This window comes from Triticum dicoccoides, chromosome 3B (genome assembly GCF_002162155.2).
Source record: "Triticum dicoccoides isolate Atlit2015 ecotype Zavitan chromosome 3B, WEW_v2.0, whole genome shotgun sequence".
NCBI classification, from domain to species: Eukaryota; Viridiplantae; Streptophyta; class Magnoliopsida; order Poales; family Poaceae; genus Triticum; species Triticum dicoccoides.
This window is the reverse complement of record NC_041385.1, coordinates 832,215,126-832,222,705: the sequence shown is the minus strand read 5'-3', so window position 1 is coordinate 832,222,705 and position 7,580 is coordinate 832,215,126. Positions and strand designations below refer to the sequence as shown.

The 7,580-nt window shown below is 43.9% G+C and overlaps 2 pseudogenes; one reads left to right on the top strand and one right to left on the bottom strand.

The window, feature by feature from the left end:
* The first annotated feature begins 4,739 nt into the window (after nucleotides 1–4,739).
* Nucleotides 4,740–5,421, top strand: LOC119280199 (annotated as a pseudogene).
* Nucleotides 5,422–5,433: 12 nt separating this feature from the next.
* On the bottom strand, nucleotides 5,434–6,185 carry LOC119280198 (annotated as a pseudogene).
* Between the last annotated feature and the right edge of the window lie 1,395 nt (nucleotides 6,186–7,580).

Genomic DNA, 7,580 nt, shown 5'->3' with positions numbered 1-7,580 from the left:
CCACCCAAGAACAGAGCTGAAGCTATTGCACAGGGTTTCTATCCTTGTATGGTCCATGGACCTCAGCCTAAAAATGCCAACCCATCATCATTGCTCTGGTGTCGTGACGATAATCTCTTCAGGCGCAACTTCCAGCATGCAAAGGCATCGGCCAAGGAAAACAAGAAGTCATTGGGATTAGACTTCAACCCTGGTCCCTCTGCTCCCCGTGCTGACGGCTCATGTGATGCAGAACCCAATGTCATCGGCCCCTTTTCCAACCTTGATGGCCTCATCACTTACATCTTGGTCCAAGGTGCCAAAATGGATCATTCTGATAATGATGCTGACACTAATGAAGCCCCAGCTCCTCCTCCAAAGCCGCAGAAGCTAAAGAAGACTAAGTCTTCACGATCAGCTGCTCCTCCAAAAGCTTCACGAGCGAAGCGACTGATCACTGCACCTCCTGAAGACAGTGTGCAGTCTGAAGATTTATCACGCATCTCCAAGAAGACGGAGAAGAAAAAGAAAATCGTCAAGAATACTGATCAGACATTGACTCCTGCTGCCATTCTGCGAGAAGAGCACATTGATCTGTCCAGCGATGAAGATCTTGCAGATGATGCTCTTGAGCAACTGATCAAGAGCAAGGAAGAAGCAGAGATCTTCAATGATTTGCCTCTCTTTCATGTGGCAATCATCCATAACTTCATTGATGAGTGGTTTGACACCCCAAATCTCAGCTTTGATGATCTGCGACTTCCCATTGGCCTCAGCGTCTCCTTCAATGGTGCCACTGCTTCTGAGCTAGCTCTTGCTTAGCGCATCGTTGAACTGAAGCACAAGATCGACTATGAGAAAGCTCAGTTCAAGAAGCATGTGGCCAAGCTCAGCGTGCAAGATGTCAAAAACTTCAAGATCATGCTGCATGAGCTCAAAGAAGCCTTTCACAAGAAGCGCGAAGAAGCTAGAGGCTCTCGTGAGTGCATGAAGAGTCTGGCTGACAAGTGTGTGCTAGCCTACAATGAGGCTGAGAAGCGCAAGGCTCTTGGTCGTCCTGGCATTGACCCCAGAATGGCTGCAAAGAAGAAGAAGCTATCAACTGTCCAATCTGCACCTTCAAGGTAGGATGAACCTCGCATAGTCTTCCCAAGCAGCATGACTGGCTTGAAGCCAAAGGTCATGTCAACCGCTTCAGAACTGAAGAAGACGAGGGCTGCCGAGGCTGAAGCCAGAAAAAGGAAAAACTCAGAAGCCTCTGATGTTGCTCCCTCCAAGAAGAAGCACAAAACCAAGAAGAATCGGGCTGCTCCCACAGAGCCCTTAGTTGTTGAACCTATCTCAATGGTTCGCCCTGCATCTGAACACCAAGAACGACGGATGATTGTTCATGAGCCTGCTTCCACAGAGCCTTATGAAGCTGAAGACATTCCAGCAATTGATCCCATCGCTGCTGAAGACATTGGTCACCATGACAATGTTGAAGATGATGAAGTTCTTCCTCAGATCGAACACAACTTGGTATCATCGCCTGTTCTCATGAACAGCAAACTCATCAGCATTGGTCGTCCTCTGACGCCAATTGCTCAGGATGCATCATGGGTTGATCACCCACAACAACAAGACTCCCCGAGTACTCCCCAACAACAACAAGTCACACCACCTGTGCAAGAAGAAGAGGATGAGGCCCAACCAACTCCATATCCAAAGGCGTCACCAGTATTACAAAGGCTTCGCAAAGGACCAAGGCCTCAAGTCCCTCTTTCGAGCATTCCAGAAGGAGAGGTGCACCACCAATCTGTTGCACGTCAAGTGTTTCCAGAAGCCACTCCGACTGTGAATGTCTCCGTGTCTGAAGCCAAAGCTGCTAAAGACAATCTGGCTGCATCAGCCGATGATGAACAAGAAGAAGAACGTGTCCCTACTCCCCCATTACTGAAGAAGCTGTTCCTGAAGTAAACGTGCCAGTGCCAGACCCTCCAGCTCATCAAGTGGAGGTTGAAAATCTTGAGGCTGCCACCACCAACACAAATGAAGCCAATGACGGAGTCATGGCTGAAGCAAGTGTGGAGCCTGCACCAACCAATATGCCAGAAGCCAATGCTGCAACTTCTCCTGAAGCTTGTGTTGTGCAGCCTGAAGCCTCTGTTGTTGCCACTGCTCCTGTTCCACCACCAAGGCCCCATACAATTGAGCAAGCATACAACCATGGCCAGCTAATCACTGTCAAATGGCCCGTTCTGGTCCCTCCGCCTAATGTCTCTGGTCCTCAGTTTGATTATCATATTGAGCATAGGACTCAGGTCCAGAAACCAAAGCCAAGACTGCCAAGGTTCCCAGGTACTACCGCCTCTACAGGGTCCTTCAATGCAAATGGCTTCAAAAGCCACAATACCTTCTTTGACAGCGCAAAGAACCCCTACTCAAGGCCAAGAATATCATCTGATCATTTCTGGAGCCATCAGCAGCGAAGCTATTACTCCTGCGTTCTGTATGATCAAGGGCGCATTTTCCCTCATATGCGCCTCGACACTGAAGCCATTGCTGGACTGCCATGCTTAGAAGAAGCACTTGACTGCTTTCGTGATGCAGGTCTGCTCAGCTTTGTGACAGACAAAGAACATTGGAATGAGGAACTTTTGCTTCAATTCTATGCTACCCTCCACATTCGCGGCTACAATAGGGATACAAAGACATGGGTTCTCGAGTGGATGACAGGAAATGTTCATCATGAAGCCAAAGCTCTTGACATCATTGAGCTTACAGGCCTACCCACTCCCGGAGAGCTGTTCGAACCTGATTGTCAACTCCACCGCAATGCACTGGAGAGCATCTTCCATAAGCTAGAACCTAACATGAGCCAGATGTTGAGCATGATGAAGCCTCTGCCACGTGACACTGAATACCCAAAGGAGTTCTTTGTTGATGACCTTGAGTATCTGCCTCACACAATATATCACATCATCAGGCGGACTCTATGGCCTATCAAAGGGCATTCATCAGCTGCAAAACTTGAAGGAGCCATGAAGACATTGGTCTTTTACATCCTCAATGGCATCAGCTTCAATACACAAGAATTCTTCCTCTGGAAACTGGCTGCGTCTGGATCTGACCTTTTTGGCCTGAAATTCTATGCTCCATGGGTCATGCGCCTCATCAAGCTACACTCTGCTATCAACTATCAGCCTCTACTCGCAATCATCTGATCTTTCTACCAGAGGTTGATATGTCAGTTGAAGCCATATACCCTGAGCCTGCCAAGAAGCCTCTTTGTCTTCAAAATGCTGAACACCAAAGCTTCACTCAGCCCATGGAAGGAGTGCAAGCAGTAACTCGTGTCTATCCAATGGCTGGGAACACTCGTCTGCCTCATCGTGCGCCAATTGAAGCTACTGAGAGCACAATTGCCCAAAGGCCTAAGAAGCGCTCTCGCGTCCTAAATGACCGAGAACTTCTTGTGGCACTACATCAGAAACAAGACAAGCATCACTTTTGGCTCAAGCGACAGATGCAAAGCCTCTTGGTGTACGTCAATCGCATTCAAAATCTTGCCACCAAGAATGCCTTTGTCACTCACGAGACCTGTCGGCGATCATGGAAGAGTTTGACACTGCTCAGTGCTGAAGCAGATCTTCAAGACGATGGCTTCACTGAAAGATTCAAGTTTGACTCCACTCCTCCACGGAATGTTGTCCTACGTCGAACTCCATCCCTTGAAGACTCTGACTATTCTTCCTCCGCGGCAACTGTGAATGTCAAAGTGATCGATGATGAAGACGATGCTACTTCACCGCCCCCTACTTCTGCACGCATCAACACTGCACCAAGTTCGTCTGCGCCGCCAACCAACAACGACAACCCTGATGCTTCACCTACTCCTCATGAGGACGAGTAGATGCTCTATGTCTTCAAACCTTTTTGGTCATTACTGAAAAAAGGGGGAGAAGCATATGAGTTTGATAGTCTTCAAGCAGGTTCATATGGGTGGTTGCTTTATATTTTGCCTAGTGATTACAACTCTTGCTTTTGATAGATTTTGTTCCTCGAGTTGTAACACTTAAACTCGATGGTCGTCTGCTACTTATTTGCTTTTCCATGTGCGATGATAACTTCCGCACTTAGATCATTCTGCGAATGTCCATTTTTCATTATGCATGTCACTCTCTTAGTTATATCATTTCATGCATGATGAATTATCTTCATAAGTTGAACAGGATCTCCACAAGTACAACCTGCCATGTGCATTTGCATTCCAAAAGCAAATTACTTATATGCACATCTTCAGGGGGAGCCCTTGCCACTTATGAAGACAATAACCTATCCTTTATAATTTCACATACTTTATCCCCGTTCAAAACTTCAACCAGTTTGTCATCAATCACCCAAAAGGGGGAGATTGTAAGTGCATCTAGTGACACCCCTAGTTGGTTTTGGAGTATTGACGACAAAGTTGGTTGAGGGACTAATGCGTTTGTGAGAATTGCAGGATAATGCAGGTAGTGTCCCTCATTGATTCGGTTTACCTACCAGAGATGACCCCTAAAAATGTATGAAGACATTGACGACAATGGTGGTATGTGAAGATATTCATATTGAAGACTATGACATGAGAAGACATTGAGTGAAGACTAAGGAGCGCGAAGACTGTGTTGTTTCGTTGTTTCCTTTTCTTCTTTGTTGAGTCATAGGAACCACCGTCTTAAAGTTCCCCCGCATTACCCATAACTTACCACCTGTATCTCTGGAACTCAAATCGCAAAATGACAATGCTTTCGATAGTCTGTATTAAATTACTTTGTACGAATGCACATCTCGGCCGTCGGGTAGCTGATCACCATTTCAAAGTCTATATTTGTGGTTCAAGAAATGGAATTTCTATTCTCGATTCAGACAAGACACTGATTTGTTTACGAAAGGCTCTTCATTTTATAGGATCTCCCAGTCGTCAAAAAGGCCGTTCCTTCTTTTTAAAGACCAATCATTTATTTATTTATGAGATAACGGAAGAAATGGCGAGCTATTTAAGAAGCTATTTAAGAAATGTGAATTCTCATTTTTTCGATGATTCTCAATGGAAGATCGGGGCGTTTTTGACCAATTCTTTTGCAAATAAAAAAATTCCGTTCAAGAAAGAAGAAGATCAATTTTGGGTTGAACCAACAACCTGATTGTGTGGTTATTCTGAATGTAGATAGAAAGTCTTCGGTCATACTGGAAGCTGATCGATCACAAATACCTATTCCATCCTTAGTTGATTCTACGATCCCATGGGAATCCTATAAAAGAATCACTTATCCCATCCCAGCGAATGATCCTATACAGCTCGTATATCTATTTCGTCATTCGATCATGAAAACAGTGATTCTTGAATAGAATGCAATTAGTAGAGAAGCGCAATCTCTCAGAGTCACTTTGAGTACGGGGAAGTCCACAGGAGGGATGAGATGCGCAAAAAATATCCTTGGCCCTATTTTCTTCTTCGTCTATTGGGGAAGAAGAAGAGGTGGAGTAGCAGGCGGATCTCATCCCTCCTGCGGACTTCCCCGTACTCAAAGTGACTCTGAGAGATTGCGCTTCTCTACTAATTGCATTCTGTTCAAGAATCACTGTTTTCATGATCGAATGACGAAATAGATATACGAGCTGTATAGGATCATTCGTTGGGATGGGATAAGTGATTCTTTTATAGGATTCCCATGGGATCGTAGAATCAACTAAGGATGGAATAGGTATTTGTGATCGATCAGCTTCTAGTATGACCGAAGACTTTCTATCTGCATTCAGAATAACCACACAATCAGGTTGTTGGTTCAACCCAAAATTGATCTTCTTCTTTCTTGAACGGAATTTTTTTTATTTGCAAAAGAATTGGTCAAGAACGCCCCGATCTTCCATTGAGAATCATCGAAACAATGAGAATTCACATTTCTTAAATAGCTTCTTAAATAGCTCGCCATTTCTTTCGTTATCTCATAAATAAATAAATGATTGGTCTTTAAAAAGAAGGAACGACCTTTTTGACGACTGGGAGATCCTATAAAATGAAGAGCGTTTCGTAAACAAATCAGTGTCTTGTCTGAATCGAGAATAGCAATTCCATTTCTTGAACCACGAATATAGACTTTGAAATGGTGATCAGCTACCCGACGGTCGAGATGTGCATTCGTACAAAGTAATTTAGTACAGACTATCGAAAGCATTGTCATTTTGAGATTTGAGTTCCGGAGATACAGGTGGTAAGTTATGGGTAATGCGGGGGAACTTTAAGACGAGATAGAATACCTAATATGGAAGTGGTTTAAGTGAGAGAATAGCTCCCTTACCAAACCAACTGAGCTACTTGCGATGTTTTTGATGTGATGTGCCCGGCTAGCCCGGATCATTCTTAGAGCAGTCGAGGTTACCGAATTACGGCCTTCCGTACACGAACTGGCACTATTGTAACTCGCTATGGGCCTCCTGCCTTCTCGAAAGAAACTGGCTTTTGAAGAAATTACTCTATTTTACGCATTTAGTTGAAGCGGATTCAAAGAGCTCTATCGAGCAAGGAAGGAGTATACTATACTGTAGCTGGATAAGCTAGATACCAAAACTTTGATAAAGATTGAGGCAACCCATTTGAGGAAGAACCGGACGGACCCCTGTGGAGATGGCATAAACAATCCTTTGACGAACTTTCTGGTTAACATAGAATCTATGAGTTTTTTCTTCTAATTACTACTACTAACATTATTCAATCTGGTAAAAAACAATTTATTAAGCTCATCCCGCAAGCACATATACACATCTTGGATTTGACCGTCTTAAGATGGAAGAAGATTCGTTCTCCTACCCATTTCAAAGTTAATCAAGAGATAACTCATAATTTGATAGGCACTCGCACTCGCATCTTGGGTCACTGGAACCTGATGATAATTACTCACTCCTTCATCCTGAGAAAGGATCTTGGCTATGAAAAAAATGGATCACTAGCTTGCGCAGCAAATTGAATGAAACTTTCTTCCGAAGTAAACATTTCAGTCTGGTGTTCGTTATACCATTTGAGGCATCATCTAAGTTCGAGAACTTTGGATACTTAAAGGCTGCAGCACATGCTAAGTGTTGACTGAGATTCTTTTTTTTCGGCAGGTGGTTTTGTGCTTGAGGTTGAGGATGATCGGCAGAAAAGAGTAATAAACTTTTTGACAAATCACGCTCATCAAAATGCAATACACCTGAACGGTAGATTCTACCACGGAAGTCCACGAATGCTGGCAAATAGAATTGATAACCTTCGTATGCTGACACAAGTCTTATTACAAAATCTTCATAACTAGCCTGCTCACCTGTTTTCTTAATTTATTTAACAGTATGTTATAGCTACAAGCATTCTTAATACCTTTGATGTTATTGAAGTAGCACTTCCTCAATATGTCTGAGGCTTCTGTCGGATTCGCGCGAGCCAGAGCATTTGGTAAAAGAAGCCCACACTCAACTAAACATTGATGATTCTTTTCCAGAAATCTCAAGAGCCTTTTGTTTATTTCAAACGCTTGAGACTGAAGCCCATTCAAAATGTCACACATCTGCTTGTATTCTTTTTTATGTAACTTTATATAGAA